At 39.8% G+C, this 26,592-nt stretch overlaps 1 protein-coding gene across 1 annotated transcript in view; it reads right to left on the bottom strand.

Annotated features, from left to right (window-relative positions):
* The window catches only part of LOC132400744 (CUB and sushi domain-containing protein 1-like), a 2,029,389-nt gene that overhangs the window by 1,366,565 nt on the left and 636,232 nt on the right, over window positions 1-26,592 (bottom strand). The window lies entirely within an intron of this gene.

Below are 26,592 nucleotides of genomic sequence, written 5' to 3'. Positions count from 1 at the left end.
TGCCTTCCCAAGAATATATTATATTCTATTAAATAAAATCTATCTGCAGTCATGTAATTGAATTAGGACTTTTCTCTTAATTATTGGTTCTTATATTTTACAGCATATTTAACAGACAATTAACATGCAGCTGCAACAGCCTGATGTACAGAACTATGCAAAGTCTCAGGCACCCTAGATTTTTAAAATAAATTTTATTTTAGATATTTATTTTTTGTCTTCTGCATTAGAGTGTTAGTAGAAAAGAGCAAATTTTGATTTCTAATCATTCATTTTCTAAAAATTAAAATGTTTCAGAGAAATTATTGTATTTTGTAAAAGAATGTAACAATTAAACTAATAGATCAGTTTTCAAATAAAAAATGAGTACTTTGTAGTTTTAAAGCTTGGTGCATGATGAAACAAAGATAACAAACAGGTGCTAGTAATCAATGGCATAATTAGTTGAATGAACTAATCTAATTAACTGAAACAGAAACAGGTGAAGAAATCAAACTGGACGAAGAACAACCAATCTAAAAGGCAGATGTGATGTTTCACCATCCAGTCATCAATTCCTACTGTATGGCAGGAATGAGCAGAGCAACAAAACACAAGGTGGTTATCCTGCATGAGGAATGCCTCTTCCAAGTAGAAATTTCACAGCAGATAACAAAATTTGAAAATGTGCTGTCCAAGCTCTTCTGAAGAAGTACAAAGAAATAGGAAAAGTTGATGATCAAAAACTGAGTGTAGCAGATGAGTCAAAGTGATGTTCCTTCTAAATCAGAAGTTCAGCACTACTATCAGCACTGAACTCACAGAAACCACCGGCACCCAAGTACACCATCCTGTGGTCTGGAGAAGTCTTTTCAGGAGTGGTCTGCAACGAAGAGTTGCTGCAAAAAGCTATTCCTCTGAAGTGGAAACAAAGCTAAGAGACTCACATATATGCAAAAAAAAAGGCGGCAATGGCAGCAAGTGCTCTGGATTGACAAGACAAAATTTGAAATGTTTTGGTTCAAATCAGAGGCAACTTATCCATAGATGAGCTAGAATGAGCTACAAGGATGCATGTCTGCAGCCAACAGTGAAGCACAGTGGATGTTCCCTGCACGTTTGGAGCTGCATTTCTGCAAATGGAGTTAGTGATCTAGTCAGATTCAATGGAATCCTCAATGCTAAGAAATACAAGCAGAATCTCATCCATTTCACAATACAACTACCGAGGCATCTGATCAGCCCCAAATTAATTCAGCAGTAAGACAATGACTCAACAACTGGATCTTAAATAACTATTTCAGCGAAAGGAAGGACAAGGTGTTCTGCAACAGATGGCATAGCCTCTACAGAGCCCTGATCTCAATATCATTGAGGCTGTTGGGGAATACCTCCAGGGACAGAAGTAAGTGTGACAGCCAAAGTCTGCAGAAGAACTGTGGCAGATTCTCCAAGATGCTTGTAACATCCAACCAGTTGATTTATCTTATAAAACTCCAAGAGAATTGATGCAGTTTTGCTGGTGCTTACACCAAATACTGATTTATTTGACTTTTTCACTGTTTACTGCTCTTTGTAGTTTTTTTATATTTAGAAAATTTTCATTTCAATATTTTTGAAAGCATCTTTATTTTACCATTTTTTCAGATGTTCCTAAGACTTTTTACACAGTTCTGTAATTTAGCAAGTATTGGACTGCCGACCTTATGAGTCCGAAAATGGCTTATAGAAAACTGAGTCAAATCCCAAAGCATTTGACAATTCATAGACTATTTTGTTTTGCCTTCAGTTTCTGCCTGTTTTTCCATATTGATAAACTACTCTAGTTTTGGCAGAAATTTCAAGGTACATACAAATGTACTTCAGATGCAGTTGCATATTAAGACTGTGATTAATCATCAAGAATCCGTGGAATTTATTTGGTTTTAAAGTAAAAGTAATACAGTGAGACACAATTTTAAAACCCATTTATTACTCAACAATGTGACCTGAGATCCAGTGTAAAACTTGTCTTGTGTACTGTTCCCACAGTTCAAAACGGGTGCATTGAGGTATAATAACAAAAGGCGATATAAAATGATGTTTAAATAGAAGTCAAGTGGCCAACAGCCACCGTAAGTCACCTGGTTTATAGTTTGCATGTTTATTTTTAACACTTTAATGAGGCAGCAGTCGCTGGTTCCAAATGCAAGGTAACCAATGGTAAAATAATGAAAAAATATCATCAATGACAAGTATAAATAGAAAGAGTTAGTGCCAAGAAACTGAAATCATTTTATTTCAAGGAATAAGAGGAACATGGCTCAAGACATTCAGGTCGGAATGAATGAAACACTGACAAGAACATCTCTCTTATTAAATCGGATCCAAGTATCCTTTTATCTGCGAGGTAGAAAAATTGCATGAATGATCCTCACACCTATTTAAAATTCACTTGGTAAATTGTTTTTATTATTGCCATACCTACTGAGGTGCATGGAAAACTTGTTTCGCATACTCTTCATGCAGATTAATTTATTGCACGGTGCACTAAGGTAGTACAAAGTTAAACAATGATGAATATATGCTTCCTTGGCCAGGGGCCGCATGTTTTGCCAAACTCGGCTTTCTAAACATTGCAACTGTCACTTGTAAGATCAAACAGATATGTAAACTTCCAACTAACAGTTGTTTCATTTGTAATTGTAAATGGGAACTAATCTTCAGTTCTTAAAATCTAAACGGCAAACACTAATCGGTTTGAAGTTAGAACAAGGACTGTCTGCAGAGCAGCTTTGCAAACAAGCTCAGTCAACAGAGCAGACCATCAGCGCACGGCACTTGATTTGTTGCAGCTCAAGAGGTGCAGGTTAAGACAATGGGTTATTTAATTTGTCTTGTTTGAAAATAAAGAAGCTGGCTAAGGAAGTTCACATACTAAATAGACAATACCTTTCAGCATATCAGTAACTAATATAGGTAGCTAATAATAATAGCTAACCTTGTGGTGAAGGTATTCATGGCAAATTACATCTGATAGGATGTAAGGTCTTCGAGTAAAACGGAGTCAGCAAACCCAATCCCATCACACAAATGCAGAATAAAGTTTTACAATTTCAGAGAAAGTGCATGACAAGTAGACAAAAGGTACAAGGTCATATTAAGGTAGATTTGGAGGTCAAGGGCCCATCTTATTGCTCTGGGGAACCAGTCAGTAGTTTTGGGGTAGAAGCTGTTTTTGGCCTTGATGGTACATGCTTTCAGGCTTTGTATCTTCTGCTGGATAAGAGAGAGAAGAAGGCAGAATGTCCAGGATGGGTAGGGTATTTGATTACTGTGTTACCAAAGCCTCAGGATGTGTCGACAGAGGCTGGGTTCTGTAATGTACTCTGTGGTTACAACTCTCAGTAATTTTTGAGGTTACAGAGCAGTTGCCACCCCAAGCCATGCAAACACAACAATTTTATACCTATTATGCCAATTGTTCAATATATAATTGACTCACCTACAAACAATTCTACTGTGCAGGCACAATTGAGCAGTTCAGTGTCTGAAATGGAACTTCAGGGTATGTTGCACCCGGTTAGTTTCCTGCACTTTGATCTTTCTGAGTGATCTTTCTTACTCTTTAGGGATGAACCCTTCAGAAAAATTCTGGAAAAAAAATTTCAACCTTTTTGGTAAAAGTCTGCATGAATATTTCTAACAAATCTTCCAACATATCTTAAAAGTCATTTCTAAAGCTCCACAGAATGGTAAAGTTATACTGCACTGAAATAGGTCCATGGTGCACAGTGTACCTGACTATACTAATCATATGAAAGCCCACAGTAGAATGGATGTGGGGAAGATGTTTCCAATCATGGGAGCATTTGGGACCGAAGGGCACAGCCTCAGGGTGGAAGGATGGCCCATTAGAGCAGAGCTGAGGAAGAATTTCTTCAGTCAGAGAATCTGTGAAATTCATTGTCACAGCTGGCTATCGAAACCAAGTGATTGCTAAATTTAAAACAGAGGTCAATAGATTCTTGATGAGTAAGATTGCTGAAGGTTATGGGGAGAAGGTGAGAGAATAGGGTCAAAAGGGAAAATAAATCAGCCAGGATGAAATGGAAGAGCAGCCTCTTTGGTTCAAATGGCCTAATTCTGCTTTGACATTTTATGCTTTTATGGACTTACGATACAGAGGGTATCAAGGCTGGGGGAGCGTACATTTGAAATTGCTTCGGGTTAATCACTGGAAAGTGTAGTAGCAGCCATCAGTGGCACTCCATGTCTGGTTTCAGTTTCATTTCTGTAGGTATTGAGTGGGGTGAATAGTCAGGAATTAATGTAGTTCTGACTCATCAAATATCACCCAAGAGGTGAGGCACAGGAGTCAGGGCATCTTCCGATAAAATCCCCTGCCCTTCTAACTCTTGCTCTTCCAGATGCTTCCTGAAAGCCAACTCATTGATCAAGCTGTTGGTCATTTGCACATCTACTCCTTCTGTAAATTAGTGCCAAAGCTGACAAACACAACAATCAATGAAAAGGATTCCTGCAAATTACATCTAAAGGTACATAAAACATAGAACATAGAATAGTACAGGCCCTTCAGCCATGATTTTGTGCTGCCCACTTAACCTACTCTAAGGTCAATCTAACTCTTCCCTTTCACCGCGTACCATTTTACTATCATCCATGGGCCTATCTAAGAGTTTCTTAAATGCCCCCTAATGTATCTGCTTTTACCACCATGCCTGGCAGCATGTTCAAAGCACTCACCACTCTCTATGTAAAAAGCACGCCTCTGACGTCACCTCCTCCAATGCTTTCTTCCAATGACCTAAAAATTATGTCCCGCTGTATTAGCTATTTCTAGGCTGAAAATGGCTAACCATTCGATCTATTCGTCATCATTACATACACCTCAATCAAGTCATCTCTCATCTTCCTTTGCTCCAAAAAGAAAAGCCCTGGCTTACTCAACCTATCCTCTGAAGGTGTGCTTTCTAATCCAGGCAATATCCTGGTAAATCTCCTCTGAACCCTCGCTAAAGCTTCCACATCCTTCCCATAATGAGGTGATCAGAACTGAGCAAAATGTTCCAAATGTGGTCTAACCAGAGTTTTCCAGTTCTGCAACAGGACCAGGTCACCAAACTTGAAAGATTAGTTTGACATGTCACTGTCTACAAATGCTGTGTATCTACAGAATGCTTTAGATTTTTCTGTGTTAATCTTTCAAATTGCACTGTTGAAGATTATGCACTGTTATTTCATCAACAATACATCACAGACAGCATTCTGCACGAAAATGAAGAGTCATTGATACACGAGGCTCTCAACAATGCAATCACAGATGGCATCTCCAGATACAATTTGGTCTTTTCTTTTTTAATTTTGAAGATGAGAATATTATTTCAAAATATTTTAAGATTTTTTTTTGTTTATCCTGCAATAATTCTGGCAAAGTGATCTGCTGCTTTTCAGCCTCTGGAAGCCTGTATGTGGGGGCCTATCATTGACTCCATTGCTTCTCTCCAACTGAAGCGTCAAGCAAGGTTGAAGTCGATGAAGTTGAGTGCAGAATACAGGCTGGTTTCAGTGCCACTTGCCTCCATTTAAACGGTCTTCTTTTCCCTCTCATGAGCTGCGGTTGAAGGACAGTGCAGGAGTCTAGGTTCCATGCTGCAATGATTGATTGGCGAGAGTTGTGGTTGTGGATTTTTTTTTTAAGGAGACTTTGAGGTTCATGTTGCATGTGTGTCTGGATTCAGTTACACCTCTTCTGTTGTTTCTAAAGTTGGTTGATTGGAATAATCGATACAGATTGAAGCATTTTGGTGAAGGCTGGCACTGTTCCCTGTCATCAGCTAACAGCAGTGAACAGAACTTCTAGTTTGATGTTGATATTCTATACGTTGTGTGCTCGGTTTTTGTCATTTGCGCAATTTGTTCCTTTTTGCCTGTTGAGTGTTTAACATTTTCTTTGAACTGGTTCCATGGAGTTTCTTTGTTTCGTGGCTGCCTGTCGGACGATGAAGTTCAGAGTTGTACTCTGTATACATACTTTGATAATAAATGTTCTTTGAATGTTTAAACAGATATTCATTCCAAGACTGATTGAATATCTTACCGAAACTGCAATCATCTATCTTTCAAGAAGTGAGAACAATCTCAACACAGAAGCCAAAACAGATCGACAGAATTAGTGTGTGGATTTTGGTTAATTAGGTTTAAGCAGCAGAATAAATTATTTTTTTCTCTATCTTAGCCTGCAGCCACCCTCTGATCCACTGAATTAAACAGAAAACACTCTCAAAACCAGAATGCTGTCCAGTCAATCTGTGAATGCAATACAAGAGATTGTTAATTGACAATGGTAATGACTGGAACTGAGCTGTAGCCATCTGTGAATCAATATTATATCACTGTTATGCTGCCAATGCAGTTTTTGATGAGACTTGCCCAGCTGAATGGAAAAATAGCTTGATTCTATATTGACCCCAAGAAATTCTATCACATGATGTATTATCTCCATAAAACCACCAGACATACAAAAGGAGCAGAATTAAGACATGAAGCCCATCGAGTGTATTCCACCATTCCATTATGGCTGATTTATTATCCATCTCAAACCCATTCCCCTGCCTTTTCAAATAGCCTTTGCCACCCTTACTAATCAAGAATCTACCAACCTCTGCTTGAAATATATCCAATGACTTGGTCTCCACGACTGTCTGTAGCAATGAGTTCCATAGATTCATTACCCTCTGGCTAAAGAAATTTCTCATCCTTTTATTCTAAGGCTATGCCCTCTGGTCCTAGACTCTACCACTATCGGACACATCCTCTCTATGTCCATTCTATCCAGGCCTTTCCATATTCAGTGGGATTAAATAAGTTACACATCCCACTTCATTTTTCTCAGCTTCAGCGAGTGCAGGCCCAGAGCCATCAAACACTTCTTGTATGCCATCCCTTCATTCCCAAGATCATTCTTGTGAACTTCCTCTGGACCCTCTCGAAAGTCAGCACATCCTTTCTTAGGTATGGACCCAAAACTGCTCAGAATACTCCAAGTGTGGTCTGACCAATGCAGTATAAAGTCTCAGCATGCATCTTTGCTTTTATGTTCCAACAATCTTGAAATAAAAGCTAATATTGCATTTTCCTTCCATTCTACTGACTCAACCTGCAAGGTAACATTTAAGGAATCCTGAACAAGGACTTCCAAGTCCTTTTGCTCCTCTGATTTCTGAATTTAATCCCTGCTTTGAAAATAGTCTACACTGAATAGCATGAAATTGAATTTAATCATCTCTATGGGTTATCTATTTTGTCATATTCCTTTTGTTTTTTGCACTGAAAACATGGTAAGCCCACACCATACGTAGAGGAGAGTCAAAAGATGTGCAATTCTGGTCTCAACAAGACTTCTGCACATATATGGCCTGAATATGGTATGGGTCATTCACAAATGAGCAGATCTTCGCAATCCCACAATAGTGAGAAGAAATGTGCCCAATGTATTTTGGGGAACTGTGACCAGAGTCACCAGAGAGATACTGAAGCATGTGATATAGAAGTCTTTATTCAGTGCAACAGGCAGATATTCTTATGGAGAAACTCTCGGTAGAGTCTTACAAACTCAAAGTATATCACATTTTAATATCCTTGTGACTAATGGTAACAAACAAAAAATAAATCACATTTTTATGCCCTTGAGATTAATGATAACAGCAGCTGATCCAAGACAGTTTCAATAGTTACAATGGCATTGTTTTACGTCAATACTTTTGAATTGCAAATCTACAATGAGAGACAACTCTGAATGTTAAAATACCTTGGCTGAGGAACTTTGTTGTACTTAATTACTGTATATAGATTAAAATTATGAAAACTCATAGTTGCATGGATTACTACAGATAATTAACACTCCCCTATAAATCTTAATGTTTGACAGATACATATGCAAAACATCTCATGGTCACAATTTTGGAAACCTTATCTCTTAGCCTCTGGGCCAGCCTGTGCATTTAAATTCATTGTATTGCTTGCAATTTGCAATATATGTTAAGAACTAGAGATTGGTACTTGGCTGGATTAATATTTGCTACATTCACATAACTCAAGAATACCCCCTTGATTGCCAAGATTCTTGCTTGGTAGTTAAAAACAGACCAGATTTCCAAAATGATAAATGCAATTAGAACAAGTGTAAATAAAATTACTTATAAACCTTCAGAAGTTAATGAAACTTTTAAGAATTTTTATTCTGAACTGTATCAATCAGAATCACAAAATGATAATGTCAAGATAGAAAGGTTTTTATCACAAATAACTCTTCCAAAATTGAATTTGGAAGAACAGAAGGGATTAGAAATGCCTTTTACATTAAAAGAGGTCGAAGAAGCCCTAGGATCATTTCAGAGTAATAAATCCCCAGAAGATGGTTTTCCGCCCAAATTTTATAAAAAGTTTAAAGATTTACTAATTCCTCCTTTTATGGAGTTAATATACCAAGCGGAAAGCACGCATAAACTTCCAGAATCATTTTCGACAGCTATTTTAATAGTATTGCCAAAAAAAAGTTAGAGATCTTTTAAAACCAACATCATATAGACCTATTTCTTTGTTGAATACTGACTATAAAATATCTACTTGGTCTTGTTTTAAAATTCAATCTTTTTGGACAATTTTAAGAATTTTATTGGAACATAATCCAACATTATTTTTACTAGGTGATATTGAAGGGATAAAACCGAAATCCAAACTGAATAAATATCAGAAAGAATTCATAAAAATTGCATTGGCAGTAGCCAAAAAGGCTACTGCAGTTACTTGGAAATCGGATGCATACTTAAGTATAGATCTTTGGAAGAATGAAATTTACAGCTACATTCCACTTGAAAAAATTACTTATAATTTAAGAGATAAATATGAAATATTTCTGAAAATTTGGCACCCTTATTTACAAAAGATAGGATTATATATATAGGTGCTCCAAAGATAAAATTATTGGTTACCTGGGGAAAGAAAAAAATATATATATACTAAAGCTATTATGAACTCCATGGAGCATGTGGGGATCTTCTGATATCCAGGCATTCTTTCTTTCTTTCTTTTTTTTTCCTCTTTCTACAGGGATATGTTAGGGGGGAGGGGGTTGGAAATTTATTTATTTATTTATTTTTATGATTTTTTTTTTAATAATTTTTTTCCTTCTGTAATCTTTTTGAAAATTCAATTTAAAAAATTTATAAAATTTTATTTTAAAAAAGGACCCTCCTTTTCCTTTTCTCATTGCTACCATTAGGAGGAGGTACAGGAGTCTGAAGACACACACTCAAAATTTTAGAAACAGCTTCTTCCCTTCCGCCATCCAATTTCTGAACAGTTCATGAACCCATGAACATTAATATTATGCTCTCCTTTGCTACTGGTTATTTATATATATCTTATATACTGCTTATTTATATGGGATATATCTTATAAATGTTTATAATATTATTTATGTATTGTAATGTACTGCTGCGACAAAGCAACAAATTTCTCAACATATGTCAGTGATGATAAACCTGAATTTAATTCTGATTGCAATTTGAAGTGTAGCCACAGTGCGAGTACAGTGCAGATATGAAGAAAGAAACAAGCAGTAAGGTGCTAATGATACTTCTGCATTCAATAAAGAATTCCACTCTGTAACATCATCAACCACCTTCAAAGTTCAAAGTAAATGTACTATCAAAGTAGATACATATATCACTATATACTATCCTGAGATTCATTTTCTTGTAGGCATTCATAGAAGAAATACAACAGAATCAATGAAAAATTACACACAAAGACTGACACAACCAATGAGCAAAAAAAAGACAAATGGCGCTATTACAGAAAAATAATAGTGATAATAAATAAATAAAGCAATAAATAACCCTGAGAACATGGGTTAAAAGTGAGTCTATATGTTGTGGAATCAGTTCAGTGTTGAGGTCATGAAGTTATCTACATCAACTCAGGAGCATGACCCTTGTTGGGTAATAACTGTTCCTGAACCTAGTAGTGTGGGACTTCAGACTCCTATACATCCTTCCTGAAAGCAGCAGTGAGAAGACAGCATTGCCTAGATGGAGGGAACCTTGGTAATAAATGCTGCTTTCTTCTGGCAGAATTCATAGTAGATGTGCTTAATGGTTTAGCATCCCAGTTTAAGAATTTTTTCTCTGCTGGAGGTGCTGGCCCAAGTCTTGTTGTTGGTAGATACCATTTAACTCTACACTCAGTGACCAATCTGTTAGTTACATCTGTACAACTACACATGTAGGCAACTATCTAATCAGGCAATTATGAGGAAGCAACTCAATGCAGACATGGTCAAGAGGTTCAGTTGTTTTCCAACCCAACTTCAGAATAGGGACTAAGCATGATCTAAGTGACTTTAACCATAGAATGATTGTTAACAGGGTGGTGTGAGTATCTCAGAATCTGCTGATCTCCTGTGATTTTCATGCACAACAGTCTCTACGATTTACAGAGAATGAAGTGAAAACCAAACAAAAAAATATCAGTGGGCAGAGGTTCTATGGGTGAAAATATCTTGTTAATTAAAGAGGTCAGAGGGGAATGGTCAGACTGGTTCAATCTGACGGGAAGGCAACACTAACTCAAATAATCACATGTTACAGCAGAAGAGCAATTCTGAATGCACAACAAATCAAAACTTGAAGTGGATGGACTATGGAGGCAAAAGGCCACACTGGGTTCCACTCCTCTATCTCACTGAGTGTAAAACCAAGCTTAACATTCATTCAACGTAAATTTACTCTCATGGCAAGCACAGAGTTAAAAACTGCCAAAGGAAAACGTTCCTAATTATTGCACAGATAACTGGCTGTATTATGTCTCCTCAGACCTGGCAATATTTATACTACAGTAGCTAGTCATGGAGAACACTGCACCACAACGGATGTAATCCATTATACATAAGTGCCAAGTATTTTAATGAATAATCAGGTGAAAAGAATCATTTCTCAGTGAAGACCTGATAAATAATTCACGAAAATGCTATCAAACCCCTGTGATTTCTATTATTCTTTGCTAAGAAAAAAAGCTAAGATAGTGTACATGATGAGATACATGTACTTTGATAATAAATTTTCTTTGCACTTCGAGCTAAGTCATGACATCATAAGGGCATTAATTAGTAAGAGGATGAATACATCTAAATTTAAATCTTTCCCTCCTTTCCAAGTTGATTTTTTTTTACATGAATTGCTTTATGTATGCTGAGGTAAGAATTTTAAACTCGCCTCTTTAATCTGCAATGTACCCAAAACTGTGTGATGTGTGTCTGGGTGTTTATGTTTATTGGAGGGTACTGGTTACATGACAGTGGCTACATTTTGAGGAGTATTGGTATGCCGCCAAACACTTGTAAAGTTCTACAGATGTACCGTGGAGAGTATTCTAACTGGTTGCTTCACCATCTGGTATGGAGGGGGCAATTCACAGGATCCGAAAAAGCATGCAGAAAGTTGCAAACTCAGTCAGCTCCATCTTGGGCACTCATCTCCCCAGCATCCAGGATACCTTCAAAAAGTGATGTCTCAAAAAGGTGGCATCCATCATTAAGGACTCCATCATCCAGGATATCCCTCTTCACATTGCTACATCAAGGAGGAGGTACAGGAGCCTGAAGACACACACTTAACATTTCAGGAACAGCTTCTTTCCCTCCGCTGTTAGATTTCTGAATGGGCAATGAACCCAGGAACACTACCTCACTACTTCTTTTTCTTTTTTTGCTCTATTTTTGCAATACTTAGTTAATTTATTTTTATATAATTAGATTTTGTATTGCAATTCACATTTCTTTTTTATTCTTATTCGCTACAAAACAACAAATTTCATGACATATGCAGGTGATATTAGACCTGATTCTGTTTCAGATGCATCTGTGCACAATTTGTACCTCCATGGGATCTGTGGTGTTGCAAGCAAGCATCTTTACTAGTTGAACCACATGCTATAGGATATTTATCGCCAGCTCATTGCCTGAAGTCATTCATGGTCCAGGCTGAAGGGGCCATGCACGGTTCATGGCCAGTCATGTTGGAGAATGGGATTGAGAAAGATAATAAATTAGCCATATTGGAATGGCAGAGCAGACTTGATAGACCGAATAATCTAATTCTGCTCCAATGTCATATGGTCTTATTCTTAATCCAAGCATCTTTCAGAAGTCAGGAAAAATGCACAAAACCCATTGCTTCATGATTTTTTATTAAGCATTAGTAGAACAAACAAGATTGAAAATGGACAGAAACAGGAGCAGCGGCTAGTTTGTGATAGGAGAGGGATGCAAAAAAGATGGTGGTACCATATAGTCAGCTCTTTTTATACTTCGTAGAGAAGATGATTCAATTTTGGAGATAAGAGTCGGCCAATCAGATAGCCCTTTTGAAACTAAAGAGTACCAGAGAAGCTTCCAGAGCAACACACACAATGCTGGAGGAACGCAGCAGGTCAGGCAGCATCTATGGATATGAGAAAACAGTCAACGTTTCAGGCCAAGACCTTCCATCGGGATTTAAAAGGAAGGAGGAAGATACCAGAATAAAAAGGTGGGGTGGGGGGAAGCAGTATAGCTAGAAGGTGATAGGTGAAGTTTCCAGAACTTTTCAGAATGATACAAAGAACTGTAACCACTAGGGAACACACTGATCAATTGCATATACCTACTGTGGCCACTAGGACACATTCTAAACAGTTCAATGTATACAAATAGCTATAAAAAATACTGGCAAACATAAATTGTTGAACTGCAACTAAGCAGTAACAAATAATTCTAATCCAGGGTTCCCAAACTTTTTTTATGCCTTGGACTCCTATCATTAATAAGTGGACCCCAGGTTGAGGGCGCCTAATCTAATCCTACACTCACTATCTAATACCACCTCAAATATTGACCCTACACTCTCAAGGGATAGTAACTGAAGCATAGTCAGTAAAGGCTCACTTCCAGACAGTCAGCGTCTATCTCCATTCAATAACAAGAGTTAAAATGGTGTGATAACTGAACAGAGTCACATATTTATCAAATGTACATTGAAGTATACACCGAAAGGTGTTGTTTGTATTAACAGGCAATACAACCTAAGGATGCGCTGAGGGCAGCCTGCAAGCATCAGCACACATTCCGGCGCTAACATTGCATGCCCATCATGTTCAGCAGAAGAACACAAGCAACAAAAACAACAGCAACAAAGAACAAGAGAGCAATTACTATTCCTCTCCCATGTACACAAACACAGGCTGTCCTCCAGCCCCAGGACAGGGCATTTCCAAACCCCCAGTCTCCAGCAGACTTGGACTCGCAGATATTGGGTCTTCAGCTTACCCAGAGAGCTCACAGAGACTCACAGACCCAGGCCATCTGGACTTCCAATTGACCACTGAGCTTTGACCTTCACTCCAGGACCCGCCAAGAGCGATGAATAAGGACCCTGGGTGAGGACTCCAAGCACGAGGACTGAAAATCTGGATTCTGAGTGTGGAAGGTCAGTAAGGCAAGGTTCAAGATAATAAGCTGATGGAGACTGTGTGCAGACAAAATGCAGTCGTCCAGGCTGAGTATGGCCCTTGAAAGACTCAGTCTCCTTTATACAGCTTTTCTGTTCAAGCCTGGAACCTAAGGGTCACCAAGAGACAAATGAAGGAAGTGAGGACAACACTATTGGACAGTTATTTTACTAGTTCTCAACTTTTATCTGCCTTTAACACAAAGATTTAATTTGGCATTAACACCTGGAATATATATTATGATTGATGTGTAAATATGCAAATAATGGGATTCACAACAACACAAACTTTCTATTAGATCAATATTTGTATCGATCTAAACAATTTCTGTATTAAGATGGAATTCTTTTGTGAAAACTTCAGAAAAGTTTGGTGTGATTGAGGAAAAGTGCGAGTTTTCACTGTCCAATGAGAAGATGAGAAGATGATGAGATCCAACATCCTTAATCAGTGCTCATCCTCACAAACCGGTGTTAATCACCACTGATAAACTCTCACTCTCCAACGGTGCTCACTGTCTGGAAATGGCAGGTAATTGCATGACACCTTCGGATCTTCACTGTCCATCAGTGGAGAATCAAGGTCCCCTGCTTTCTGTACCGAGACATGGAGGTTATTGATCCACACCCAGGTCAGCAAGTCCTGAGGTCAAAGGTCTGTGCAGAACCAGAGTTCAGGGTCCCATCATCGCCAGTTCCTGAGGTTGATACCAAAGATCAAAGCCCGAAGGTCAAAGAGCAATGTCAGCAAGTTCTGATGTCGAGGCCCAAAGGTCAAGGGCCTGGGTTCGAGAACCTACTTGGGAAGTCAAAGACGCGATATCTGTGAGTCTATAAGTCCAAAGGAGGATGGAGAACCTGAAGTGGCCAGTTTGAGGTTGGAGGACTGTCTGTGTGTGGGAGGGTGGGAGGGAGGAAAGGGGCTTGCTTTGCTGTTGTTGTTTTGTTATGTTGCTCTGCTGATCATGGTGGGTATGCCTTGTTGGAACCAGGACGCGTGGCAACACTGGTTGGCTGTCACCAGCCCACCCTTAGGTTCTGTTGGTGTAAACGCAAACTGTATGGTTGGATGCCAATGTGATAAATAAATAAATTTGAACTGCTAAAAATTAGACCGCAGCTGTACAGGTGTTCAATGCTGGACACCATCATTGTGTGGGTCTTTGACTGTCAACTGAAGATTGTAGTTTGGAACATTTATTCCTTATTTTTCCTATCTCCAAAAATAATTGACCACCCACACAGAAGCAGCCATTATTTATTTTCCATCAGCATCTTTCCACCTCCTCGATTGCAAACTAACCTGCACTCTGACTGCTTGTTTAGTTGTCAGGGGACTTCCTTCCACAACTTCTTCAAATGTGCAATGCCTGGGAATCTTTCTACGTGTGTCTTAATGAGAATCTCAAGCTGTGCAGGCTAAAAATAATTGTAAAGCACTATATTTCCATATATTTTGACAAGAATTATGATGCATGAAGAACAAATTAGTCAAATTCATTTTTGTCTAGCAGCTAGACATATACACAAAATGGTAAGCAGTGGGGACTTATGGCTGTGGCTTTGTCCTAACACTTTGACCTTGGATCAACATGAGCTGTGTATCTGTGATGTTGCTGGGTGTAAGTTTCTCATTGCACCTGTGCATATATGTACTTGTGCATATAACAATAAACTTGACTTTGGCTTTGGGAATAAGTACCATGTTGTTCTACTTAATTACATTTCGCTTCTGTGTCAAATTAATTTGGACACATCTCAATACATTTTAATACTGAGGCTGACAGGAAGGAACAAAATGAATATTTAGTATGGACTATGAGATTATAAAAGTTATAACAGAGAATATTACAGTGCATTAAAGACTCTTCAGCCCACAATGTTGTGCTGACCTTTTAGTCTTCTCTGAAATCAACTTAAACCATATTCACAGAATTTGGCCATTCTTCCATTAAGTCTCTTCCATCAACCCAGCATGGCTGATTTATTTTCCTTCTCAACTCCATTGTCCTGCCTTCTCCTCATAGCCTTTGACATCATTAAATATTACCGATGGTTTGGCCTCCACAGCCATCTGTGGCAATTAATTCCACAGATTCACTATTCTCTGAATAAAGAAATTCTTCCTCATCTCTATTCTAAAGGAACATCCTTGTATTCTGATGCAATCTCCCCCACTATAAGATACATCTCCACATCCACTCTATACAGGCCTTTCAAAATTCAATAGTTTCAGAGATCTCCCCTTATTCTTCTGAACTCCAGTAAGTACAGGCCCAAGATCATCAAATGCTCTTCGTATGATAATCTTCTCATTCTTGTAAAAGTCCTTTAGACCCTCTCCAATGCTCAATAAGAAAGCACATCCATTCTTGGAAAAGGAACCCAAAACAGATCACAATACTCCATGGGCAGTCTGACCAATACCTTGTAAAATCTCAGTATCACATCCTTTCTTTTATATTCTAGTCCCCTTGAAATGAATGCTAACACTGCATTTGCTTTCCTTACCACTGACTCAAGATGCAAGTTAACCTCTACAAAATCCTGCACGAGGACTCCCAAGCCCTTTTGTACCTCTGATATGGTCAGAAATGCCCAGCACAAGAACTGTATCTTGTTTAGATAAAAGTCCATTATGGATGTAGCTGAACATGGCAGGCACTAGGACTTTGCAGAATACCACAAGTCGTGTGCAGCAGACACTGTGTGAATTCTGTGAATCGTGACTTCGCCATGCACACCAGCTGCACTGCAGTTTTCCTGTGGGTGCCAAGCAGTGTGTGCAAGCACGATTTGTGGTGTTGGGGGAAGAGATGCCTCCAAAATTAGACACTGGAGGATGTGGGAAAAATACATGTGGAGGAGGAGTAGAACAAAGTCTTGCAATCAATGCAGTAAATAATTCAATAGAATCACAGGAAAATTGTCCTTTACAAAGGTACATTCCTTAAGTATAGACATTCCTGTGCCTAGCCTCACTTTATGGACATGCAATCAATATATGCAGATGCTATCTCATGTATTTATATTGATTGTATTTTTTTATAATTATGTTCTTTATCTTATTATGGTTTTTTTTTGTGAGGCATCAGATCTGGAGTAACAATTGATTCATGGATGTGAGGCAAATAGAAGGATATGGACATTGTGTTCGCTTAAGGGTCTAGTTTGGTTTAGCACAACATTGTGGGCCGAACAACCTGTACTGTTCCAGGTTTTATGCTTTACCTTATGCTAGTTCAATGCACTATGTAATGAACGGATCTATTGGAATAGTATGCAAGACACATTTTTCACTCTACCTCAGCACGTGACAATAATAAACCAATTCCAAATTCTGCTGCAAAGCAGAGACACAGTAGTATAGAGGTGGGATTACAGAACTGACATCTAAAAGGGACCATTTCCTTCCTTTGTGTGCTATTCTGTGCTATTTAATTTTGTAACTTAACAGTAATTTGATGTATTGCACGGTATTGCTGCCACAAAGCAACAAATTTCACATTATATAAGTCAATAAGAATAAATCAAATTTTTCTAATCCTGTCACAGTGTCCTACTCCCCCCCCCCCATACATGTATCTGTTCTTTCCATCAAAGACATTACATCCTCACATCAGAAGAGGAGGGATCCAATTGATGTGAACACAGTCAGAAAACTATACTGATTTTGGAGGTACTCTCATCACCTGCTTGAAAGACTCTGTGAAAATAGAACGGTTGAAGGTGCTGGCTGAAGAAATAAATCCAACTGAAACACATGAGAGATTCCCACTCCACAAACTGAAAGTGCTTTGTCACTCAACGTGAGTTAATACCTTGCTCTTTCTATTACACAGTGATATGTCATTTTTAAGCAACAGATCTGGCACAAACGCCATGCAAAGTGCCTGCAGTAATTAACGTCAAGTTATAAATGGCTTCACTGATGTGTATATCTCTGCATTGATGAAGTTTCACACTAGGATATAAGTATATGAATGAATACAACTGAACATCCAATGCAGACTGCAGTACTTTGGAATTGAACATTACCATTACATGACTCTTTTTAATCTGAAAAACAAAGTGACTGCAAAGACCTTATTTATATGTCTCTAAAGGGTCTTAAATGACAATGTGATCCAAAATATTACCATCAACAAGCCAGCGGTGACTATTTGCCAACTGGATAAAAGACTGTTCAGCTGATGCATGATTGTGAAATCTTGTTAGCCTGAAGTGGCATCTCCGTTGAATCTGTCCTACAATATAATATATTGGAAGCAATTTGTAGCAGTAATGATATGACTGCAGCAGTAATGATGAGATTATAGTTAATGCAGTAAAATGTGCTGAGGCTAATTTGTAACAGTAATGAAGCTGCTATTGGTTGGTCATTTTTAAACTACTGTATGTATATTTATTAGCTTCCACAATTGATGTAAAGCCACCTGCAACTCATCGCTCTCGCAATCGTGCCTACCTGCTGTTCAAGTTTATAGTAATGTAGCAGTTAGCAAGACGCTATTACAGTTGGAGTATGGAGTTCAATTCCACCACCATCTGTAAGTGGTATGTACATCCATCCTGTAGTGCTTTGGTTTCCACCCAAAGTCCAAGGGTGAGCTAGTTAGTAGGTTAATTTTTAAAACACAAAAAATAATAGATTTATTTGTCGCATGTACATTGGAACATATGGTGAAATGCATCATTTGCATTAATGACCAAAACAATCCAAAGGGATGTTGGGGCAGTCCACAGGTGTTGCCATGCTTCCAGCTCCATGAACGCATGCCCACAACTTACCAACCTTAGCCTGAAACATGTGAGAAACTAGAGCATCTGAAGTGAATCAACAGTGACATGGGTGAACATGCAAACTCCTTTCAGACAGCAATTGGAATTGAACCCAGGTCACTGGCTGCATATCAGCATCATCCTAACCAGCACCTTCTGTGCCACTCTCTCTCTCTCTGCATGTTCCAGACATGGCATTTGGGTTTCTCCCTTCCTGAGTTTACTGAAAGGTATATGCCCCATCTCTTGGGAGCAATGATCATGTTTTCAGCCACTGTTCTGAATGTCCTGGCATCTGTTTTTCTCTACAAGATCAATGTGTTATCAAATACCACAGGTTCCAGGAATTGAAGTATTGGTGAGGACAGAAGAGTCAGCTGGTGCAATGGTCCTTTCTCACAGCACAGAGAAGATTTCAAAAATGAGAAATAAAATTGAAAAAAATTCTGTAATATATTTTTACTCATTGAGTTTGAGGACATAATTTTCATAAATGCCTGTGGAGATTTTTTGTCCATCTACTTAATTCAGCTATAAATACAGATATGAAATGGGTGCCAAGGAAGACAGACAATGTAAGTGACATTCACAGATTTGAGATATATTTGAATTTATTTAGAAGAATGAGATATTTGAATGAAAATTAATGTTTGCTTCCTTGGATGTTAAAAGCGAAAGAGGGATTGTGAGGGATTGAGGTGTGAGGGAAGATCAGTGTGCACCAATGAAACAAGTTGGCTGACAATTAAAAATAAAACAAACTGCTGGAGCAACTCAACAGGTCAGGCAGTGGCTGAGGATGAAGTTTGACAGTCAATGTTTTGGATTGAGAACTCCGGCAGTGAGGGTTTTCGGATGCTGCCTATCCTGCTGAGAGCTACCAGTGTTCTGTTTTTATTGCATTCTGTTCTTCACTCCAGAGTCAAGCATTTTGCATCTTGCTCCAGCACACAATTAATTTACGTCAAGGAATAAGAAATATTTGTCCATGACCACAACTAAAAAGGCTTAGCATTTCATAAGAACTAAGCTGTCAACAGCTGCAGGAGAAGAAATTGGGAGATAATGCATGGACTTAGACTGTGGCATCACAATCATCTTTGCAGGAAAATTGATTCCATTGAGTTTTGTGAATCAACACATTTATCAATGTGGTGAGAGGCATACAAGCATAAAGAGGTGGCAAATCTACCTACGAACAAGAAACTAATACCATACAAAATGCAAAGAATGAAAAGCTCAAGGACAGTAATATTCAGATCACATTGACAGCTCTGCAGTTTAAAAGCAAAACATAATTATATTTTGTTTCGTACCACTGAGGGGCAAATATACAAAGGTTCCCCTCTCCCAAGATGCACAATCATGTAGGCTTCAGCTGTCAGATGTGTTTTAATATTTCATTGCAATTATGAGCTTTTCCAGTGTAACACTTCTTGTGTTTAGTGGTTGTGCCTAATTAGCCATGAAGATTTATTGGGGCTGCAATGTGCATTTACTGTTTACCAGCCTCACAGGCTGAGCCAAACAGGGAAAAAATTCCTCAGAATCCTGCCATTTTGGAAGTTTTCCATCTAAGCTGTGATTATGAAGACTGAAAGCATGAGATTGAAATCCAGTCCTCAAACAAAAGGACCCCTCCCATCCTTCCCACAATTTCTTTGACCTACTTCTGTCAAGCAGAAAGTATCACAGTCAAAGAACAAGAACTGTAAGGCTGGGTAGCAACAGCTTCTTCCCCCAGGCTGTGAGACTTCTGAACACCCTGCTGCCACCCAGTATGCATTATTTATGACAGAACTTGTGGCAATGTAGTGGCAATGTACAGTTATATATCTAACTACATGTCATATAAGCATATAGTGCCAATGTTTACATCTACAGAATATCATTCATTGTCTGTTAATAATATTGTGTTAATGTTATTTTACTGTGTGTGATATATGTACTGAATTTTGCACCTCAGTGCCAAAAAAAGATTGTTTCATTTGCCTGTGTACTTGTGTGTGGTTGAATAATAATAAACTAGAACTTGAACTCAAAAGGTCACGCAGCATCTATGGAGAGGAATAAACAGTCGACATTTCAGGCTGAGACCCTTCATCGGGATCAGCTAGTGTGGAAAGCAGTCTTAATATATACTGACTTTGGAGAAGACTCAGAGAAGGTTCATGAGAATGATTCCAGGAATGAAAGGGTTACCTTATGAGGAATGCCTGGCAGCTCTTGGGCTGTATTCCCTGGAGTTCAGGAGAATGAGAAGGGATCTCATAGAAAAATTCCAAATGTTAAAAGGCCTGAACAGATTAGATATGGCAAAGTTATTTCCCATGGTAGGCGAGCCTAGGACAAAAGGGCACAACTTCAGAATTGCAGGACATCCATTTAGAACAGAGATGCAGAGAAATTACTTTAGCCAGAGCGTGGTAAATCTATGAAATTTGTTGCAATGAGCAGTTGTGGAGGCCAAGCCATTGGGTACATTTAAGGCAGAGATAGATAGGTTCTTGATTAGTCAGGGAATCAAAGGGTATGGGGAGAAGGCAGGGGATTGGGAATGAGTGGAAGAATTAGATCAGCCCATGCTTGAATGGCAGAAGACTCAATGAGCCTAATGGCCCACTTCTGTTCCTATATCTTGTGGTCTTTTGATATGCAGATAAAGACATTGTTTCAATGGTGAAAATGAAGAAGGTTTAAATTCAGTAACGAGTCAACATTTAAGAGAAGTTTGGATAGGTACACAGGTGGGAGGAGTAAGGAGGACAGTCCAGGTGAAGGTTGATGGGATTAAGCAGATTAATGGTCCGGCATGGACTCGGTGGGCACAGCATTTTATCATTGTTACTCTGGATTTCCAGCATCTACGGTATTTTGTGTCTCCGTGTGCCATCCATACAGGTCATCCCAAAACACAGGTACATCAAGGTAGTATCAGAATCAGAATTTATTATTACTGATATATGACCAAAGAAAAAAAAACAGAATTTAGAATATTTTCTTGAACTTACAGACAACGTGCAGTGCAGCTTTTTAAAATGTTGTGGAATATATTTTATTAATAATTTATTTGTGGTAATATTACTTTATGTCTTGTGTGTCAGTTATCTGCACTGTGTTGTATTCATTGGACTGGAAGAATATTGTTTTGTTTGGCAGTATACATGTGTTCAGTTAAATTAGAATAAAATTGAACTAAATCTTAGCTTTATTTGTCACATGTACACTGAAACATTGAAAAATGCAGTGAAATGTACCACTTACGTTAATGACCAACGCAGTCTGAGGATATGCTGCTCGTATTGCCAGACTGCTGGTGCCAACAGAGCAGACCCACTACTTACCAATTCGAACCCGTACATCTTTAGAATGTGAGAGGAAATTGGAGCACCTAAAGGAAACCCATACAGTCATGGGTCGAACGGATAAACTCCTTATGTATAATAGACAATAGACAATAGGTGCAGAAGTAGACCATTCGGCCCCTCGAGTCTGCACCGCCATTCTGAGATCATGGCTGATCATTCACTATCAATACCCAGTCCCTGCCTTGTCCCCATATCCCTTGATTCCCCTATCCATCAGATATCTATCTAGCTCCTTCTTGAAAGCATCCAGAGAATTGCCCTCCACCGTCTTCCGAGGTAGTGCATTCCACACCTCCACAACTCTCTCAACTCTGTTTTAAATAACTGACCTCTTATTCTCAATCCATGCCCTCTGGTACTGGACTCTCCCAACATCTGGAACATATTTCCTGCCTCAATCCTATCAAATCCTTTAATTATCTTAAACGTTTCAATCAGATCCCCTCTCAATCTCCTCAATTCCAGCGTGTACAAGCCCAATCTCTCCAATCTCTCTGCGTAAGACAGCCCTGCCATCCCAGGAATCAACCTAGTGAATCTACGCTGCACTTCCTCAACTGCCAGAATGTCCTTCCTTAAACCTGGAGACCAAAAACTGTACACAATATTCCAGGTGTGGTCTCACCAGGGCCCTGTACAAATGCAAAAGGACATCCTTGCTCTTGTATTCAGTTCCTCTTGTAACAAAGGCCAACATTCCATTTGCCCTCTTCACTTCCTGTTGCACTTGCTCATTCACCTTCATTGACTGGTGAACTAGGACTCCTAGGTCTCTTTGCATTTCTCCCTTACCTAACTCTACACCATTCAGACAATACTCTGCCCTCTTGTTCCTGCTTCCAAAGTGGATAACTTCACATTTATTCACATTGAATGACATCTGCCAAGTATCTGCCCACTCACCCAGCCTATTCAAGTCTCCCTGTATTCTCCTAACGTCCTCTTTGCATGTCACACTGCCACCCAGTTTAGTATCGTCAGCAAACTTGCTGATATAGTTTTCAATGCCCTCATCTAAATCATTGACATAAATCGTAAAGAGCTGTGGTCCCAATACAGAGCCCTGTGGTACCCCACTAGTCACCTCCAGCCAGTCCGAGAAACACCCATTCACTGCTACCCTTTGCTTTCTATCTGCCAACCAGTTTTCTATCCATGTTGAAACCCTGCCCCCAATGCCATGAGCTCTGATTTTACTCACCAATCTCCTGTGTGGCACCTTATTGAATGCCTTCTGAAAATCTAGGTATACAACATCCACTGGCTTACCCTCGTCTAACATCCTTGTTACACCCTCAAAAAACTCCAACAGATTAGTCAAGCATGATTTGCCCTTGGTAAATCCATGCTGGCTCGGCCTAATCCTATTTCCGCCATCTAGATGTGTCACTATTTCGTCCTTAATAATGGACTCAAGCATCTTCCCCACGACTGACGTTAGGCTCCGTTTTCTCCTTCCCTCCCTTCTTGAAAAGTGGGATAACATTAGCCACTCTCCAACCTTCAGGAACTGATCCTGAATCTAAGGAACATTGGAAAATGATTACCAATGCATCCGCAATTTCCTGAGCCACCTCTTTTAGAACCCTCGGATGCAGACATCTGGACCCGGGGATTTATTAGCCTTCAGTCCTACCGGTCTACTCATCACAGTTTCTTTCCTAATGTCAATCTGTCTCAATTCCTCTGATATCTTATGATCCTGGCCCATCCATACATCTGGGAGATTGCTTGTGTCCTCCCTGGTGAAGACAGATCTAAAGTACGCATTAAATTCTGTTGCCATTTCCCTGTTTCCCATAACAATTTCTCCCAATTCATTCTTCAAGGGGCCAACATTGTTCTTAACTATCTTCTTTCTCTTCACGTAGCTAAAAAAGCTTTTGCTATCCCCTTTTATATTCCTGGCTGGACTGAGCTCATACCTGATTTTTTCTCTCCGTATTGCTTTTTTAGTTAAGATCTGCTGCTCCTTAAAACTTTCCCAATCATCTGTATTCCCACTCATCTTAGCCCTGTCATACTTCTTTTTCTTTAATGCTATACAATCTCTGACTTCCTTTGTCAACCACTGTGGCCCCTTCCCCCTCTTTGAATCCTTCCTTCTCATTGGAATGAACTGCTTTTGCATCTTTTGTATTATGCCCAAGAATATCTGCCACTGCTGATCCACTGTCTTTCCTGCCAGGGCATCCGCCCATTTAACTTTGGCCAGCTCTTCCCTCATGGCTCCGTAGTCTCCTTTATTTAATTGCAACACTGACACCTCTGATCTGCCCCTATCCCTCTCAAATTGTAGATAAAAACTTATCATGTTATGATCACTACTTCCTAATGGCTCCTTTACTTCAAGATCACTTATCAATTCCTGTTCATTACACATCACCAAGTCCAAAACAGCCTCGTTCCTGGTTGGCTCAAGCACAAGCTGTTCCAAAAATACATCCCTTAGACACTCCACAAACTCCCTATCCTGGGGTCCAGCACCTACCTGATTCTCCCTGTTCACCTGCATGTTGAAATCTCCCATAACGACTACATTACCTTTAGCACATGCCAATGTTAACTCCCTAATCAACGTACCCAATATCCACGCTACTGTTTGGGGGCCTGTACACAACACCCATAAGGGTCTTTTTACCCTTGCTGTTCCTCAGCTCAATCCACACAGACTCTACTTCCCCTGTTCCCAAGTCACTTCTTGTTAAGGACTGAATCTCATTCCTTACCAACAGGGCCACCCCACCCCCTCTTCCCATATTTCTGTCTCTACGATAGCACGTATACCCTGGTACACTCAATTCCCAGGCCTGATCCCCTTGCAGCCATGTCTCCGTTACCCCAACAATATCGTAGTTCCCCATTTTCATCTGAGCTTCAAGCTCATCTGCCTTATTTCTGACACTACGTGCATTCAAGTATAGAATTCTTAGCCCATTCCTCCTCTCTTTGCTTAAAAGACTGTCTACTGTACCTAACCCAGCTCCTTGAACTTCCATCGGGCTAATTGCACCCTGAATTTTGATGACCTTCTCAAGATTACCCAAACCTTCTACACATTTAATCCCATGCTCCTTCTGACCAACCCTCTGGATCTGGATCCCTGCCCCCTGCACATCTAGTTTAAACCCCCCCGAGCAGCACTGGCAAACACTCCTGCAAGAATGCTAGTACCCCTCCGGTTCAGATGTAGACCGTCCCTTCGAAACAGATCCCAATGTCCCTGGAACAGAGACCAATTATCCAAAAACCTGAACCCTTCCTTCCTGCACCATGCTCTCAGCCTCGTATTAATGTGCATAATCATTCTATTCTTTGCCTCACTCGCACGTGGCTCAGGTAGCAATCCCGAGATTGTCACCCTGGAGGTCCTGCCTTTCAGCTTCACTCCTAACTCCCTGTACTCTCTAAGCAGGACCCCCTCACTCACCTTACCTACATCGTTGGTCCCTACATGGACCACTACATCTGGGTTCATGCCCTCGTTCTCAAGAATAGCCTGCACCCGATCTGAGATGTCCCGGACCCTGGGGGGCAACATACCATCCGAGACTCCTGATCTGCCCCACAAAATCTCCTATCTGCCCCCCTAACTATAGAATCCCCTAAAACTATTGCTCTCATCTCTTCCCTCCTCCCCTTTCTAGTTGAGGGTTCAACCTCTGTGCCATAGGCAGGACCACTGCAATTCATTCCTGGTAGGTCATCCCCATCAACAGTATCCAGTACGGTATACTTATTGTTAATGGGAATGGCTGCAGGGGTGCTCTGCTCTCTCTGCCTGCTCCCCCTGCCTCTCTGGACCGTCACCCATCTGCCTAAATCTTGGTTCTTTGGTGTGACTACCTCCTGATAACTCCTATCTATCTCTGCCTCTGCCTCCCGAATGATCCGTAGTTCATCCAGCTCGCGCTCCAACTCCCTAACTCGGTCTGATAGGAGCTGCAACTGGACGCACCTTTTGCAGGTGTGGTCATCAGGGACAACTGTGTTGACCCTGACCTCCCACATACTGCATACGGAGCACACCACTGCTCTGACTGTCTCCCCCATACCTGAACTGAATTAATAGAATGTCTAAAAAGCACCTAGCGACCTTACCTTCTTCCCCTCAGCGAGCAATCACATAGGCTTACCGAAGTCCCCTTACGCCGAAGCCCACTTAGCCAAAGCCCAGGACTCTGCTTCCACGGACTCCGCTGCCCGCTCTGACAAGAAGTCCTGCCTTTTAAAGTGCGCGCTCGACGCTGACGTCACTCGCGCCTGCGCAGTTCCCCCTCCTCCACAGGTATTGACCAGGTAGGCTTAAATCCTACCTACACGGTCAAATTCTCTGAGCTCCCAGCTGAATTACAAGCTGTAACTTGCTCCCGATTCAAAAATATAAGGAGTCTATTTACCTTGGTATGGGGTTTGGACTTTATTTTTTAATGAAAAATAAAGTGAAAGTGCCAAATAAAGGTAGATTGAAAAGGCAAGGGTTCATCTTTATCATTCAAGACAACTGTTCAAGGGTCTTATAACAACAGGATAGCAGCTGTCCTTGAATGTGGTGGTATATGTTGGGGAAAGAAGAGAGGATGAGTGGGGTGGAAGAGATCTTTTTTATATTTGTTGTTTTCCCAAGACAGTGGGAAGTGTAGACAGGGTTAATGGAGAGGAGGGTGATCTCTGTGATGGACTGGGCTGCATTCATAACTCTGCAATTTCTTGTGGTCCTGGGGAAATCCTATAGTCATCAATTCTGAATACTTGTACTATGATATGATTGATGCAGCAAAGCTCAACATAGCATTTACAGTTAAATCTGAAGTCAGCACAGGTCACGGAAGTAATGTAAATCTCCTCCCATGCCACTGTTACTGCGAAGTGTTAGGATCTCAAAGCAACACAAGCAACTTGTAAAATGAAATTCC

This window comes from Hypanus sabinus, chromosome 10, assembly GCF_030144855.1.
Source record: "Hypanus sabinus isolate sHypSab1 chromosome 10, sHypSab1.hap1, whole genome shotgun sequence".
NCBI classification, from domain to species: Eukaryota; Metazoa; Chordata; class Chondrichthyes; order Myliobatiformes; family Dasyatidae; genus Hypanus; species Hypanus sabinus.
The sequence above is the reverse complement of the archived record's forward strand: the minus strand, read 5'-3'. Positions and strand labels throughout refer to the sequence as shown.